This window comes from Giraffa tippelskirchi, chromosome 1 (genome assembly GCF_054371585.1).
Source record: "Giraffa tippelskirchi isolate mGirTip1 chromosome 1, T2T-mGirTip1v1.2.pri, whole genome shotgun sequence".
Classification (NCBI taxonomy): Eukaryota; Metazoa; Chordata; class Mammalia; order Artiodactyla; family Giraffidae; genus Giraffa; species Giraffa tippelskirchi.
This window is the reverse complement of record NC_137275.1, coordinates 183,101,846-183,119,833: the sequence shown is the minus strand read 5'-3', so window position 1 is coordinate 183,119,833 and position 17,988 is coordinate 183,101,846. Positions and strand designations below refer to the sequence as shown.

At 37.8% G+C, this 17,988-nt stretch overlaps 1 pseudogene; it reads left to right on the top strand.

Annotated features, from left to right (window-relative positions):
• The first annotated feature begins 1,328 nt into the window (after positions 1-1,328).
• Positions 1,329-17,988, top strand: part of LOC145516395 (nicotinamide/nicotinic acid mononucleotide adenylyltransferase 1-like) — a 37,246-nt pseudogene continuing 20,586 nt past the window's right edge.

The following is a 17,988-nucleotide window of genomic DNA, read 5'->3' as shown; positions in this document are numbered from 1 at the left end:
GGTTGGCTCTAGCAAACAAGAAATAGCAACTGCTCTAGATTTTTGGTAAGGCATTTATGTGTCAAAGGATGGAAAATAGATCATACAAAAGGCAGTGGCCTTCTATATCGGTGAGATTTCCAGGGGCCCAGTGGTGTGAGCCATGTCAAGATCTCCCTTCTAATGTAAAGGATAAGTTGTGACATCTGGCCCCAACCAAGAAACTGGCACAGCACCTAGTGACTTCTTTGGGTTTTGGAAGCAGCATATTCCTCATTTTGGATGTATAATTCCAGGCTTTTTTATGCTGCTGCTGCTGCTAAGTCGTGTCAGTCGTGTCCGACTCTGTGCGACCCCATAGACGGCAGCCCACCAGGCTCCACCGTCCCTGGGATTCTCCAGGCAAGAATACTGGAGTGGGTTGCCATTTCCTTCTCCAGTGCATGAGAGTGAAAAGTGAAAGTGAAGTCGCTCAGTCGTGTCCGACTCTTAGCGACCCCATGGACTGTAGCCCACCAGGCTCCTTCGTCCATGGGATTCTCCAGGCAAGAGTACTGGAGTGGGGTGCTTTTTTATGAAGTGACTCCAAAAGCTGCTAGTTTAGAATGGAACTCAGAACAAGAGAGGACTGTGTAATAGGTCCAGGTTGCCATGCTGGCTGCTTTGGTCCATAAGATTCAGAAGATCCAATGGTGCTTGATGTGTCTGAGGCAGCTATGGACGTCCTTTGGAGCCTTCCGAAGGCCCTTAAAAGTGAATTGATGCACAGGACTTAAGAATTATGGAGCAAGGTCCCTCTATCATCTAGGTAACCAGTCTGCTTTAGAGAAATAAAACATCTGCAACCTTTGTAGAAACTGAATGCTTAACCTTGGGCCATCAAGTTACCATGTGACCTGAGCTGCCCATCAAGAAATAAGTGGTATCTTAACCACCTAGCTGCAATACAGGATTTGCATAACAACACTCCAGCATTAAATGGAAGTGGTATGTATGTGATCAGGCCAGAGCAGGTCCAAAAGGCACAATTAGTTACATGAGGAAGTAGCTCAAAAGCCCACAGTCCTCATTTCTGCTACACTACCTTTTCTCTCCCATCCTGTACCTGTGACCATGGGGGTCTTCCCCACTATGGTGGAGAACTGACAGGGGAAGACTCAGGCAAGCCTGGTTTATGAATGGTTCTGCACAATATGCAGGCACTACCTAAAAGTGGACAGCTGCTGCCCTCAGCCTATGTTTGGGACATCTCTGAAGGACAATGGTGAAGGGAAATCCTCCCTGGGGACAGAACTTGAGGCAGTGAGCTTGGCTGAGGGAAAAACACTTGGGAGGAGAAATGGTCAGACATGCCGAATGATCAAGGACTTGAAAAAGTCATGATTGGTAAATTGGTCACAAAGAAAATCGGGGAAGAGGTATGTGGACAGACTTCTTTGAATAGTTGAAAGACATGAAGATATTTGTGTCTTGTGTGAATGTTCCTCAAAGGGTGATCTCAGCAGAGGAGGATTTTAATTATCAAATAGATAGAATGATACAGTATTTATTCCCTCCACCTAGAATGTGCTTCCTCAGCCTGGCTTGACTGGCTCCAAAATGGTATTCAACTCTGAACAGGAACAGCACTTTTCCTTATGCAAATAAGATTCCCTAATTTTCTCCTAAACTTGCTTCTTACCTTCAAATCATTTGTGATTAAAAAAAAAACTTGCTTCATCGCAGCACTGTTTACAATAGCCAGGACATGGAAGCAACCTAGATGTCCATCAGCAGACTAATGGATAAGGAAGCTGTGGTACATATACACAATGGAATATTACTCAGCCATTAAAAAGAATACATTTGAATCAGTTCTATTGAGATGGATGAAACTGGAGCCCATTATACAGAGTGAAGTAAGCCAGAAAGAAAAACACCAATACAGTATACTAATGCATATATATGGAATTTGAAAGATGGTAATGATAACCCTATGTGCGAGACAGAATAAGAGACACAGATGCATAGAACAGTCTTATGGACTCTGAGGGAGAAGGTGAGGGTGGGACGTTCTGGGAGAATAGCATTGAAACATGTATATTATCATATGTGAAACAGAACACCATTCCAGGTTCGATGCATGAGACAAATGCTCAGGGCCGGGGCAATGGGATGACTCGGAGGGATGGGATGGGGAGGGAGATGGGAGGGGGGTTCAGGATGGGGAATACATGTAAACCATGGCTGATTTATGTCAATGTATGGCAAAACCACTATAATATTGTAAAGTAATTACCCCAACTAAAATAAATAAATTTATTAAAAAAAAAAACTTGCTGATGTGTTATTTAAAGTTTTGCTTTCTGAGGCTACCTTACCTAGGAGTTGGTGACTACATGGGGACAGAAACTCTAATTTTTTCCTTACCACTGATCCTTCATGTTTTGGTTAAGAAAATATTTGGGAATATCTGTTTAAATATCGATCTTTGAGCTGATCACTGATTAGAAGTCTGCCTCCATCAACTATTGCACCTCTATCAACTATTGCTCTCTACTGTTTGATTTATAACAGCAGCATATTTATGGATTTGTGTTCAATAATAATTTGTGTTATTTGTGTTCTGCTTTCTTCCCCGGAGAAGGAAATGGCAACCCACTCCAGTATTCTTGCCTGGAGAATCCCATGGACTGTAGCTTGTAAGGCTCCTTTGTCCATGGGGTCACAAGAGTTGGACACGACTTAGTGACTAAACCACCACCATCACCAATAATAATTGGCTGAAAGTCTAATTTTATATGTTAGGTTCTGTTGGTTTTCCACTCATCTACTACTGATTTTTCAGTATCATGTGTTGAAATAATTTTGATAAGTGCAGAACTATTTTTTCCCAAAGTTATTTTGATATTAAACACTAATAATACATGTTCCCCTTTTTTCTGAAACTGATAAAAAAGACTTAGTGCTGAAAGCCTTAGTAAAGAAATTCTCAAATCAATGAAAACAATTGCAATTGAAGCTTTAAAATTTAAGAAGAAATCTTCTGGTTTAACTGTGGTATTGTTCTTAACAAAATATTTCTATAATTATTAAATTTATTTAATTTTAGGTGTTAATGTATACTAGAAATCAACTTTTTTATATATTTCTGAAAAGTCAACTTGGCTTAAATGTCTATTGTTATTATTGTTATAATTTAAGTGCAACTAGGTTAGGAGGATAGGGATTCAAAATTACACATTTAACACAATTTAATTCATGAGAAAATATTTTGTAGGTACTTAATAAGTCACCTGTATTAATTCTTTTTTAGCTCTGATAGCCATATAAGTTTTTTGCTGATTTTTCTGAAGAGAGTAAATCCTTAAAATGAAAAAAAATTTTTTCAAAATGGTGAACTACACAACTTCAGAATTATTTTGACGTAGAAGATTGCTTGATTTTAGGCAACAATTATGTGTTTTATTTCATTTAACTGTTATGAAGTGAAATTTAAATTCCTCATCAAATGTACTACACTCAGATGAAAAAAGCTGCATTCATCTGCAATGCAGACCTCCCATTTTGCAGGAAGCACAACTTGCCAATACTGACTGGGTCATTTTTGGTGGTATCAGGATGCAAATTTGAATACAACCTTGATTCTGAGAAGAAAGGGAGAGTCCAGAAAAAAATTGGGCTGAGTGAATCCTTACTTCTCCCTAAAGGAAGAAAAAAAAAAAAAAATATGTATATATATACACACACACATATATATATATATATGTTGATTCCAATCATTTGTAAAAGCAAATAAAGCAAGCACTTCTCATTTTACAAAATGAAACTAGATGGGCTGCAAATGCACATGGGAAGGGGTCTAATTTTGTGGTAAATCAGGACTTTAATCTAAAGACAGTTTTCTCTTTTCAAAGCAATTTCTTCAGTAGTACACACATTATGCCAAATATTCTGCCGGATCTCAGAACTCACTTTCTATATATAGATAACAATTACACTGTAAAATCTTGCATTGGTATACATTATTATTTAATATGATGTGAAAAAGGGCTTCCCTTATGGCTCAGGTGTAAAGAAGCTACCTGCAATGCAGGAGATGCAGGTTCAATCTGGGTCAGGAAGATTCCCTGGAGAAGGAAATGGCAACCCACTTCAGTATTCTTGCCCGAAAAATCCCATGGACAGAGGAGCCTGTTGGGCTACAGTCCAAAGGGTTGCAAAAATTCAGACACAACCGAGTGACTGAGCACACACACAATGTGAAAATGCTCCAAGTTTATTTACAGTTTTGAGGGTTTGACCTGTCCCCTTTAAAAGTCTGTAAGGATTTAAGAGGAACTCTATATTATTCTTTTCCACATATTTTTCTGAGTGTCTTTTGGCCAGGCAAGTACAGTGTTGCCAGAGGCCCACAAATTTATTCTCCTAATATAGGTCTAATGTTACCAATTTATGCTGCATGTCTGGCCCCTGAAATAATCTGAGTTTGAAATGAGCTTTGCTTCAGTCCTCTTATTTGACAAAAGAGAAAATTAAAACCAGATTGTTTGAGGGATTTGCCTAAATCCTGATAGTAGGACTATTTTATGACTTTCATTGGTTTACTCCTTTCCTATGACTGCTATCACTAATTCCCACAAATTTAGTACCTTAAAACAACAGAAAACAATTATCTTAGAGTTTTGGAGTTCAGATGTCTGAAGCGAGTCTTCTGAACTAAATTCAAGCTGTCAGCAGGAGGCTCTGGGAGAATCTATTCTCTTGCTTTTTCCAGCTTTTAGTGAAAGCCCACATTCCTTGGCTCATGGCCACATCCTCAAACTATGAAACACATTGCTCCCACCTCTACTCCTGTCATCATATCTCCTCCCTCTTTCTCTTACATCTGCTCTGTCTTGTAAGTACCCTGGTGATCACACTGAGGCCCCTGGGGTAGTCCAGGATTTTCTTACCATCTCAGGATCCTTAATGTGCAAGGTCCCTTTTGCCGTTGGAGGTAACACACTCACAGGTTCTAGGGATTAGGCTGTGGGCATCTTTAGGGTCATTGTTCTCTCTAACATAGTGAGCACTTTTGTCTGGTGGGCTACTTCCTCCATTGCAAAGTATTAACAGATACACTGTACGACTGTCTTAGTCTAAAGACAAATATAATATAGGTTCAACTTTTTATGAAACACATTATTATTATATTCATGCTTTCTCCTAATTTTAAAAGAAATGAAAATTAAACCAGTTCAATGGCCTGTCATACCTCATAGATAAGTAGGCCCTGGATGAAAAAGGTAAAAATGCAACACAGGTTTGTGAATTTTCATTTTCTTCATCTTTACACTAAAATTTCAGGCCTAATTTGGAGTTTCAGATGAAACTGTTGTTAATTGCACACTGTTTTGAAATGTGCTACCACTTATGGCTACCTTTAACTTGATTCAAGTGTTCACTGAGCAATACAATGTTTTGGCCAATGCCTGTTGTCATTAGACTGTTTTAGACAAAATCCAGCAGCCACACGGGAAAGACAGACATCACAGCTACATAATTCTTTTCTCAGCAGAAAATGCTTTTCCCAAGAGGTGCACTACTTAATTTCCTGCATCCCATATTCTTTCGTGCATTCTAGCTTAGTCAAAGATCCAGGAAGAAATGTATTTTCCTCTGAAGTACAAATCTACCTACGTTCCTTCTCCAAATTGTTGGTGCAGTCTTTAGCACATGGCATGAAAGAAGAGTTGACGATTTATTCTGTGACTTTTCAACTATTAAGAATGGCACATTGGTGTCAGTATCTTTCTCCAGTGAAGGGGCAATAAGACAGCCCAAATTCTCAGGTTGCACTGGGTCTCCTGAGCTCCCTGATTTAGTTTCTGGGTTTTTTTTTCCTTAATTATACAATGTTTAAAATTTCCTTTCCTTTTACAATTATTACAAAATATTATCTATGTTTCCCATGTTGCAGACTATATCCTTGAACTCCTCTTCCACCCAATAGTTTGTACTTTCCACTCCTGCACACCTCTTGCCCCTGTCTCCCATAACCACTGGTTTGTTTTCTATATCTGTGAGTCTGCTTCTTTATTGTTCTATTCACTAGGGTTTACTGTGTTTTTAGATTCCACATATAAGTGATAACATAAAATATTTATCTTTTTCTGACTTATTTCATTTAACATAATGCCCTCCAAGTCCATCAATGTTGCTGAAAATGGCAAAAATTTCTTCCTTTCTTATGACTGAGTAGTAGTTCATTGTGTATGTATGTGTGTATATATATATATATATATATATATATATATATAAATCACTTCTTTATTCATTCATGTGTTGATGGACACCTAGGATGTTCTCATGTCTGGCTATTAAAAACAATGCAACTATGAACACTGGGGTGCGTGTACCTTTTCAAATTACTCTTCTTGTTTTTATCAGATATATAGCTAGAAGTAGAATTGTTGAGTCATAGTGTAGTTCTGTTTTTAATTTTTTGAGATACCTCCATACTATTTCCCATAGGGCTGCACCAATCGATATTCCCACCAACAGTGTACAGAGGTCTCTTTTGGCCATTCTGACAGGTGTGAGATGATATCTCGCTGTGGTTTTGATTTGCATTTCCCTGATGATTAGCAATGTTGAGGATCTTTCCATGTGCCTATTGGTCATAGGCATCTCTTTTTTGAAAAAAAATGTCTATTCAGTTCTTCCGCCCATTTTCTAATCAAGTTACTTGGTTTTCTTTTTTTGAAAATACTGAATTGTATGACCTGTTTATGTTAGCTATTAATCCCTTATTGGTCATACTACTTGAAACTATTTTCTCTTATTCTATACATAGTCTTTTCATTTTGCTTATGGATTCCTTTACTGTGCAAAAACTTTTAAGTTTAATTAAATTCTATTTACTTTTGTTTTTATTTTTATTTTTTTGCCTTAGAAGACGAATCCAAAAAATAATGCTTTTATTTATATCAAAATGTATTCTGCCTGTATTTCACCTAGCAGTTTTATGATATCCAGTTTTACATTTAGGTCTTTAATCAATTTTGTATTTATTGTTATCTGCAGTGTTAGAAAATGTTCTAATTTCATTCTTTTACATGTAGCTTTCCATTTTACCCAGCACCACTTATTGAAGAGACTCTCAATTGTACATTCTTTCCTCCTTCATTATAGATTAAATGACCAAGGTGTGTGAGTTCAGTTCTGGGCTTTGTATTCTGTTCTAGTGATCTATCTGTCTGCTGTTGTGTCAGTACCATACTGTTTTGATTACTGCAGCTTTGCAGTACAGCCTAAAGTCATCTGAGCTCCTTGATTTAAGAACCAGCCTCCATGGGGACAAGCTATAATTCTGAAAGCATGAGAGTCTTGTCTTCATGATTACTACACTGTTGTTCAGTTACTCAGTCATGTCTGACTCTACAACCCCATGGACTGCAGTACGCCAGGCTTCCCTGCCCTCCACTATCTCCAAGTTCAGTACAGTTCAGTCGCTCAGTCATGTCCGACTCTTTGCCACCCCATGAATTGCAGCATGCCAGGCCTCTCTGTCCATCACCAACTCCCGGAGTCTACCCAAACCCATGTCCATCGAGTCAGTGATGCCATCCAACCATCTCATCCTCTGTCGTTCCCTTCTCCTCCTGCCCCCAATCCTACCCAGCAACAGGGTCTTTTCCAATGAGTCAACTCTTCGCGTAAGGTGGCCAAAGTATTGGAGTTTCAGCTTCAACATCAGTCCTTCAAATGAACACCCAGGACTGATCTCTTTTAGGATGGATTGATAGGATCTCCTTGCAGTCCAAGGACTCTCAAGAGTCTTCTCCGACACCACAGTTCAAAAGCATCAATTCTTCGGCACTCGGCTTTCTTCACCGTCCAACTCTCACTTCCATACATGACCACTGGAAAAACCATAGCCTTGACTAGATGGACTTTTGTTGGCAAAGTAATGTCTCTGCTTTTAAATATGCTATCTAGGTTGGCCATAACCTTTCTTCCAAGGAGTAAGTGTCTTTTAATTTCATGGCTGCAATCACCATCAGCAGTGATTTTGGAGCCCAAAAAAATAGTCTGACACTGTTTCCACTGTTTCCCCATCTACTTCCCATGAAGTGATGGGACCAGATGCCATGACCTTAGTTTTCTGAATGTTGAGCTTTAAGCCAACTTTTTCACTCTCCTCTTTCACTTTCATCAAGAGGCTCTTTAGTTCTTCTTCACTTTCTGCCATAAGGGTGGTGTCATCTGCATATCTGAGGTTATTGATATTTCCCCCCAGCAATCTTGATTCCAGCTTGTGCTTCTTCCAGCCCAGTATTTCTCATGATGTACTCTGCATAGAAGTTAAATAAGCAGGGTGACAATATACAGCCTTGACGTACTCCTTTTCCTATTTGGAACCAGTCTTTTGTTCCATGTCCAGTTCTAACTGTTGCTTCCTGACCTGCATACAGGTTTCTCAAGAGACGGGTCAGATGGTCTGGTATTCCCATCTCTTTCAGAATTTTCCACAGTTTATTGTGATCCACACAGTCAAAGGCTTTGGCATAGTCAATAAAGCAGAAATAGATGTTTTTCTGGAACTCTCTTGCTTTTTCGATGATCCAGCAGATGTTGGCAATTTGATCTCTGGTTCCTCTGCCTTTTCTAAAACCGGCTTGAACATCTGGAAGTTCACGGTTCACGTATTGCTGAAGCCTGGCTTGGAGAATTTTGAGCATTACTTTACGAGCATGTGAGATGAGTGCAATTGTGCAGTAGTTTGAGCGTTCTTTGGCATTGCCTTTCTTTGGGATTGGAACGAAAACTGACCTTTTCCAGTCCTGTGGCCACTGCTGAGTTTTCCAAATTTGCTGGCATATCGAGTGCAGCACTTTCACAGCATCACCTTTGAGGATTTGAAATAGCTCAACTGGAATTCCATCATCTCCACTAGCTTTGTTCGTATCTCCCAGAGTTTACTCAAACTCGTGTCCATTGAGTCAATGATGCCATCACACTGTGATGTACTTTTTAAAATGCTATCTTGATCCAGCATAGACAGCTCTAGCTAGAGGCCAATCAGTTCCCATTCTTGAACAGCTTATTAACTCCACATCCAATCATTTCCCTTACAGGGCTTTCACATGTTTGCCCATTAGTCCCCTGCCTTAATTGCTCCAGGGCCTGGTAGCTGAAAATTAAGAACAACTCCTCTGCCTCAGAGCCCACTGGAATTATTTCAAGCAGCCAGTCCTAAGCCTGCTTACCATGAAATGCCTGCTCTTTCCCAAGGAAACCACAATAAAATCTCTTGTCCATAATTTCCATTCACTCACTCTGCCTCCTGCCCTCATTCTGGTGATTCTCATGTGGCTCTCCATGGTGTGGCATGTTCCCTCCTGTTGTAATCTGTGAATATAATAAACTATCTTTTCAATGACCATCATCTGCTGATCTATTGGCCTTCCCCAAATTAAATAGTAATAAAATCTATTAAAGCATACACCTCTCTACAACAAATATTCATTGAAATAATGATACTCTTAATCCAAAGAGTGCATGGAACCCAGAGTCACACATGTAAAAGAGTTCATGAATTTAACAATGAGATTTGTAAGTTAAAATATTGAAACTATAATATGAATAGCAAGCCATTTGGAATGTAAAGATGGATGAAGGTATGTTTAAGTAAAGAACTAATGAATGGGGTCTGCTTCACAATTGGTCTTATGGGAAGAAAGAAAAAATGCTCATTCATTGAATATTAATTGCACATAAAGCATTTTATAAGAACTGTCTTACTTAATCCTTATCACATATGTCGAGTGGTCTCCTTATTACAAATTTAGAAATTGAGGATCAAGAAATGAAAATAATTCTCTAAAGTCATATAGCTAGCAAGATGTACAGCCAGATTTTCAATCAAGTCTGACTTATCCTTGCCATTTTCAAAATGTAAATTTATACTTCTAGGTTTCCTCAGATGTTTTTGAAAAATATTCAGGAGTTAGGAATTGAGGCCAATTCACAGTAACAAGTTGAATATGGAAAAAATCTTTTAAAAGGATGTCAAAATTTGAAAGTCATTTTAAAAGAGAAGAAATTACAGTGTGTTGGGTTTGGTAGGAAAAAAAAGTCATCTCCATATCTTCAGAGACAAGTCAAGGGCTCTGGTTCTTTTGAAGTTTGTTTACTTTATCAGGGAAAGATGAAAGCCTCTAAAATGTAAGGCAAAGGGTAGGAAACCTGCTGTTACAAGCTGCCTTGATTTCACTTTTTAGTCCCTGCCATTTTCATTTAATTCAGGTTTTGACCTTGCTATTTCCTCTCTGAGGATACTGTAAACAGAATGTTCAATTGCAATGATCTCAAAAGATTATTTTCCCAATAAAATTTTGTTTATAGCCTATTAATTCTTTGATCAAAGATTTTGCAGTGCAGTTTTGAATTTTTTTAATTACTATTTTTATTTCATTCTGTTTCAATAATTTCCATTCCTTTCTTTCTATGTTAATTGTAGAGAAATCATTGATTTATTAATTCTTCCTTTTGTAACATCATATAATATTTTACTCATCTAGTTTTTCTCATAGTGCATTTTTGTGTGTGTGGACATTACTTTAGTTAATCAGTTGCAATTATCCAAGGTCTTACAGATTTAAAATTTGTCAACTTTTACCCAAAATGTTTTACCATGTGCAGTTTTATCTTTTGTCAGTATTACTTTGGACCAGTTATTTCTACCAATTATAAAATTTTGCATGTTTATATTGCCATTTTCAATACTGTCAAACTATGTGATTCAGCAATATTTTTACCTGCAATCAATTAGTATTGTCAACTCTAATTTATCTTGATTCCTTTTACCAGACAAATCACTACAAATTAGGTAGTTTTAGATGTGCCTACCATCATGTTTTTATGATATATATTTTAAACTGTTTATAAATGATTACTTGACCCAATAAAAAATCACCCTACATATACTCTTCAGAGGAAAAATATAATCTTTTTCATCCTATAAAATACCAAAATAGAGGTATTATTTCAATAAATAGTATTGTTGGGAAAGATGATAGTGCATAACCTGCCATCTCTTGTATAATCTAATAAGCGTGTCCTCAAGCTTGGAAGATTTCCTTCCTTATAGCCTGTATTGGACTTATTACTTGGTTTGTGAATATCTTCACCTGTTCTAAATTTAGCATGTTCTTCTTTGTTCTGTTTAAACGTGTACATCACATGTCATCTGGCCAGCCCCACTGCTTTATCTGTTCCCACCAGGGAGGAAGTGGTTCCCCTGAAATCAAGAGGGGTGTGTGCACAGCATCACCTTACATGGGCTGTGGATGAGACCCAATGGCCATAGAGATCATTCACTGTTGAGGCAAATCTTGATCTGTCTCTTCTTCAGGTGAGTAAAACATTGTTCCATCCCGTGATTGTATAAATTGTTCCTTTTCTGGCAACCCCAACATCTGTAAGCCCTGCAAGGGGCTGACACCCTGGGACTATTGCTCCTGGTGGTGGGATCCTGCAGCAGGGGTATCCTCCCCTGCTTACTTGACAATAATGACAAGACTCCAGCTTTATTTGACCTGCCACACAAGACTGTTCAGTTAAATAAGCATAATATTAATTTTGCCTTGGATTTAGTAGAAGGAATGTCCTATATTTTTGAGAATCTAAGAAATATCTATAAATTGAAAATCATTAAATCAAAACCAAAAAATTCTAAGCCATAAAAAAAAATTTCTTCTTCTTCAAAAAAAAACGTTTCTTCATTCCTTTCTTCCCTCCTTCCTTCCTTTCTTCCTTTCTAATGAAAGTATTTCCTTGACTATAATTTTTAATTATGAAACCTTTGAACCACATATTGGTATTTTTGTGTTCTCTATCAAAAAAACGCTGTAAAAAAAAAATCAAGCTCTGTAATTCAAAAGGTTAAGGCTGACAATGTGATTTTAACACATTTATCTAATCACACTAGGCTTTAGTTTCCTCACCTGTAAAATGAAGTTGATGATACATTTATCACAGAACTGTGTGCAGACTAAATGAACTAATGAGTCTGCATTCACACTCAGAGTTACTGGCATATATTAGATCATCACCACTGGGCTTCCCTGGTGGCTCAGTGATAAAGAATCCACTTTCCAATGCAGGAGACACAGGGCACATGGGTTCAATCCCTGGGTTGGAAAGATCCCCTGGAGAAGGAAATGGCAACCCACCCAGTATTTTTGCCTGGGAAATCCCATGGAGAGAGGAGCCTGGCGGGCTACAGTCCATGGGGTCGCAAAAGAGTCTGACACAACTTAGCGACTAAATAACAACAACAAATTAAATCATCTATACACAGTAGCTGTTAGTGACTTAGCTTTTTTCCATGAGGAAAGCCTAAATTTAAAAGTAAGAGCTCAACTCTGGACTGAATTTTTTCTATTGAATTCTATCAATAGATATTTTTCTCTTTTCCAGTTACCTAAATCCTAAGCAGGTCTTTCATGGGAAATAGATGGGGAAACAGTGGAAACAGTGTCAGACTTTATTTCTTTGGGCTCCAAAATCACCACTGATGGTGATTGCAGTCATGAAATTAAAAGACACTTACTCCTTGGGAGGAAGGTTATGACCAACCTAGACAGCATATTTAAAAGCAGAGACATTACTTTGCCAGCAAAGGTCCATCTAGTCAAAGCTATGGTTTTTCCAGTAGTCGTGTATGGATGTGAGAGTTGGACTATAAAGAAAGCTGAGCACCAAAGAATTGATGCTTCTGAACTGTGGTGCTGGAGAAGACTCTTGAGAGTCCCTTGGACTGCAAGAAGATCCAACCAGTCCATCCTAAAAGAGATCAGTCCTGGGTGTTCATTGGAAGGATTAATGTTGAAGCTGAAACTCCAATACTTGGGGCACCTCATGCGAAGAGTTGACTCATTGGAAAAGACCCTAATGCTGGGTAGGATTGGGGGCAGGAGGAGAAGGGGACGACAGAGGATGAGATGGATGGATGGCATCACCAACTCGATGGACATGGGTTTGGGTAAACTCTGGGAGTTGGTGATGGACAGGGAGGCCTGGCATGCTGCAATTCATGGGGTTGCAAAGAGTCGAACATGACTGAGCAACTGAAATGAACTGAACTGAACTGAAATCCAAGCAGGTCTTCTGACAAGAGGACAAGATTTAGGAATAAAACTCAAACTAAGGGAGAAGTTTACCTCTGTGCTTCTCAGATCTTTTAGTTAATAAACAATATAAATATGATCATTTGTCTTAATGCTACCTTTCTCCAGTGATGACTTTATTTTCTATGTATGTGTATCTTTACGAATGAGGCAGGATGGGGAATAAAAGAATGAATGACATTTGGTTATAACCTATGTGTCAGGTGTTGTATTAAAAGATTTCTCATTATTTCTCTTTATTAGTTCTCAGAGCATCCCCTGGAAGTAAATATTATTCAATTGATTTTATTTACAACAAAATTAATACTTGGAAAATCTGACCCATCTTTGCAGGGATAACACACCCAGGAAGAAATGAACTGGTTTTGAATTCCTGTTGGTTTTATATTCTTTCTACTATACCAGGTTTCCATGGACATGGAGACTGTATCTTCATAGTCAAATGATATGATTATTTGTATTACTTTTCAAAGATTTCCTATAATAAAATATGATATTTACATCCACCATAAATATTTTTATTGATTCTATGTATTGCCTTTAGATTCAGTGTTTCTATCACCATGAACTGCAGGCTTAGCTGGGCAGAATCCTGAGCCTTCACTAGATCTGTGTATAGTGTTGTTCTCATTAGAACTCATGTATCCAGCTCTCCCACTGACCAGAGCCAGAGAAGATGAGCCAGAAAGAAATTACAAAGTTATCAATAAGCAAGACAAAGGAGAGTTGTAATGTTTTCTGTCTTCAGTGATAGAAGAAGAATACATTGAGTATCCTTCTTTTTTGATCAGTTTTTATCAGGAGGCTCAGAATTGACCACAAAGACTTGAGTTATCATATTGTTTTAGCTAAATTAGTATAGTCTATTGATTTTTTTAAAAAAATGTATATTAGACCAACTTGGTGAGAATATATGTGACTCATAAAAGTGATTTAAATTGAATTGTGTCAAATCACATTTTTGTGAAAAAAAATTTAATGTAGAAAAAAGTTTTTAAAATGTTGATGCCAAATTGTAAAAGAATGAAAAGGGAGGTGCAGTTGAATCTGAGTAATTAATATACACAACCAAAATACAAAACACCACAGTAAATTGACAGCAGTAAAATATGGTATTTCATTTACACTACACTAAGACTTTGATATATCAAGGAAAATGAAAGAAAAAAAAGAGCAAAATGAAATAATGCAAGAGACTGGTAAGGACTAAGCATATATAAAGATGACAGAATTGAACAGTAACAGAAGAAAATGCAATTTCTTTGTAACATCATATTGCCAAAGAATAAAAATGTAACGTTTATACAGTTTTAGGAAATATATCCTCATAAACACCTGTAGAATTTCCACAGTTTATTGTGATCCACACAGTCAAAGGCTTTGGCATAGTCAAGAAAGCAGAAATAGAGGTTTTTCTGGAACTTTCTTGCTTTTTCAATGATCCAGCAGATATTGGCAATTTGATCTCTGTTTCCTCTGCCTTTTCTAAAACCAGCTTGAACATCTGGAAGTTCACAGTTCACGTATTGCTGAGGCCTGGCTTAGAGAATTTTGAGCATTACTTTACTAGCATGTGAGATGAGTGTAATTGTGCGGTAGTTTGAGCATTCTTTGGCATTGCCTTTCTTTGGGATTGGAACGAAAACTGACCTTTTCCAGTCCTGTGGCCACTGCTGAGTTTTCCAAATTTGCTGGCATATCGAGTGCAGCACTTTCACAGCATCATCTTTGAGGATGTGAAATAGCTCAACTGGAATTCCATCGCCTCCACTAGCTTTGTTCGTAGTGATGCTTCCTAAGGCTTAAAGCTCAACGTTCAGAAAACTAAGATCATGGCATCTGGTCCCATCACTTCGTGGGAAATAGATGGGGAAACAGTGGAAACAGTGTCAGACTTTATTTTTTTTGGGCTCCAGAATCATTGCTGATGGTGACTGCAGCCATGAAATTAAAAGACGCTTACTCCTTGGAAGGAAGGTTATGACCAATCTAGATAGCATATTTAAAAGCAGAGACATTACTTTGCCAACAAAGGTCCATCTAGTCAAGGCTATGGTTTTTCCAGTGGTCATGTATGGATGTGAGAGTTGGACTGTGAAGAAAGCTGAGCGCTGAAGAATTGATGCTTTTGAAGTGTGGTGTTGGAGAAGACTCTTGAGAGTCCCTTGGACTGCAAGAAGATCCAGCCAGTCCATCCTAGAAGAGATCAATCCTGGGTGTTCATTGGAAGGTCTGATGTTGAAGCTGAAACTCCAATACTTTGGCCAGCTCATGCGAAGAGTTGACTTATTGGAAAATACCCTGTTGCTGGGTAGGATTGGGGGCGTGAGGAGAAGGGGACGACAGAGGATGAGATGGTTGGATGGCATCACTGACTCGATGGACATGGGTTTGGGTAGACTCCGGGAGTTGGTGATGGACAGAGAGGCCTGGCTTGCTGCAATTCATGGGGTCACAAAGAGTCGGACACGACTGAGTGACTGAACTGAACTGAAACACCTGTAGGTAAGATTGATGAAACCCTATCTCTATAATAGGAGAAAATCTATTTTACTTTGGACTCGAAACTATAAATTTTGGGTATCCTTAGCCTTCACAGTTTCATTGGAATTATTTCAACAAATTAGTTGGATAAATTTACAATTTATATATAAACAATGTTTACTGCATAGAAAAATCTGTAGCTAGTGTATACAGATCCCCCAAAATGCCTTGAGTATTAACTGATCAATAAACCCAACAGGATGTGCACAAACTTCATTAATAGTAGATAACATAGACAGAGGTGGCAGAATCGGAGGAGGAAAAACAGCATTTAAGAAGTAAAATGTTATACTTCAAATTTTACATATCCTTTGAAATCTTGAAAATTGTGATTTTTTATGAATCAATTTTAAATTTCCCTGTGATAAATGAAAATTTTAAATATATGCACTAATACTTTGGGGAGCATTGAAATGAAGCTTTGATATTACAAGGTCCTGAGGATCTTTGTGTAACAATGCCTCCGTCATTCAAGTTCCTGAGATTCAGTCCAATAGAAATGATGAAAACAGTCCACATGCCTGGTTACAATTCTCTCCAATATCACCATTTAGGTCACTTTCCAACTTGAGCCTTCTCAGCCTGTTTTTCTGATCTACAGGGAGTGTCTGTTGCAATACAATAATGAGGAATTGCCATACATTATGAAGCCTACTTTTTGGTTTTATGGAAGATGGTGGCAGAATCAATGGCATCGGTTTTCCTATGTAGTCATCACTTGAGAGGACACCTGATATACGAAAGACATCAGTCAATGAACTTCAGGATATTAGTATTTGCATAAATTCAATTGACACATCCTTTCTTGCCATATAGTATGCTTTTCCTTGAAAGTGTATTCACATCCATAAATAACTCAATTTAAGGAGATATATATTTTTTCAGTGAAATTTTTAAATGCTTAAATCACAGCAATGCCTTGCACAATAAATCAGAGAAATAAAATGTATAGCTCCAACTCTCCAATTCATCTGGAGTCCCAGTTTCTACCTCCACTTTTGATTTTGCATCATATTTCTTTTTATGCTGAACATTTCCATTTGGAGGTTCATATTTATGATTTTCCACCTGACAATATCTGTGCTTTATGATTCTTACCTTCTTGTTCAAAGGAACCATTTTTGTTGTAGATCCTGCACTCAGAGCCATACTTACATGAGCAAAATAAACTCAAAATTTAATTTAAAAATCTTACTCATTAGGAACAAATACCTCTAAAAGTCTATATTTATGATTTTCAAATAGAATATTGATTATTCTTTATGTGGCAGTTTCATTTGTAATTATATTTTAAATGATTTGGTAAAGCAATCAGAAATGGAAGGCATGTTTCAATGCTTTGACTATTTTCTAGCTGCATATAATATTTTCTCCTTGTCACTAACTTTTAATAGTTTGACTAGGAAGTACCAATGTATTGTTTTCCTTATCCTGTTTAAGACTTAACAAAAATCTCTGTATTAAAATTTTTCATCATAGAAAATTCTCAGCTAGTATCTCTTTAAATACTTTGAATTTTGCCTTTGTTTTATTATTTTTTCTTCTGTTGAGACCAATTACACACATCTTAGAAATTTTGAGACTGTCTTAAATGTCTCTTATGATTTTATTTTCCTTGATTCCTATTTTCTCTTGTGGAATCTGGAGTCTCAAAACACACCTCGGAGGAGGACCCTCAAGACATTGGAGTACAGTTTATTACACCAGCGGGTCCAAGGGGAATCAGTTCCCAACAAGGACTCTGATGTTTCTGAGAGGCCTAGTTCTATACACATCTTATAAATTTTGAGACTGTCTTAAATGTCTCTTATGATTTTATTTTCCTTGATTCCTATTTTCTCTTGTGGAATCTGGAGTCTCAAAACACACCTCGGAGGAGGACGCTCAAGACATTGGAGTACAGTTTATTACACCAGCGGGTCCAAGGGGAATCAGTTCCCAACAAGGACTCTGATGTTTCTGAGAGGCCTAGTTCTATACCCTTAACTCCATTACTGGTTACATGTGAGCAACCTCTTTGTTGTATATGATTGAGTTTTACAACAAATAGGTGCCAAGATAACAAACAATTAAGGTTAAAGGCAGGGGGGGCGGGGGGACGACAATGATTATACATCAAGGGGGATGTCTCCATGGTTAATCTAACAGGGGCAGCCTGACCTCAACTACAATCTCCGTTTGTCATCTGTAGGGAGGGAAGTCTCCAAGAGACCTGGTTTTCACTAGCAACAGTTTCCTCACTCTTGGGCAGGGTTCAGGCCCAGTTCACATCATCCTGTCTTTAAGATGGATGACAGGCTTCAAGATG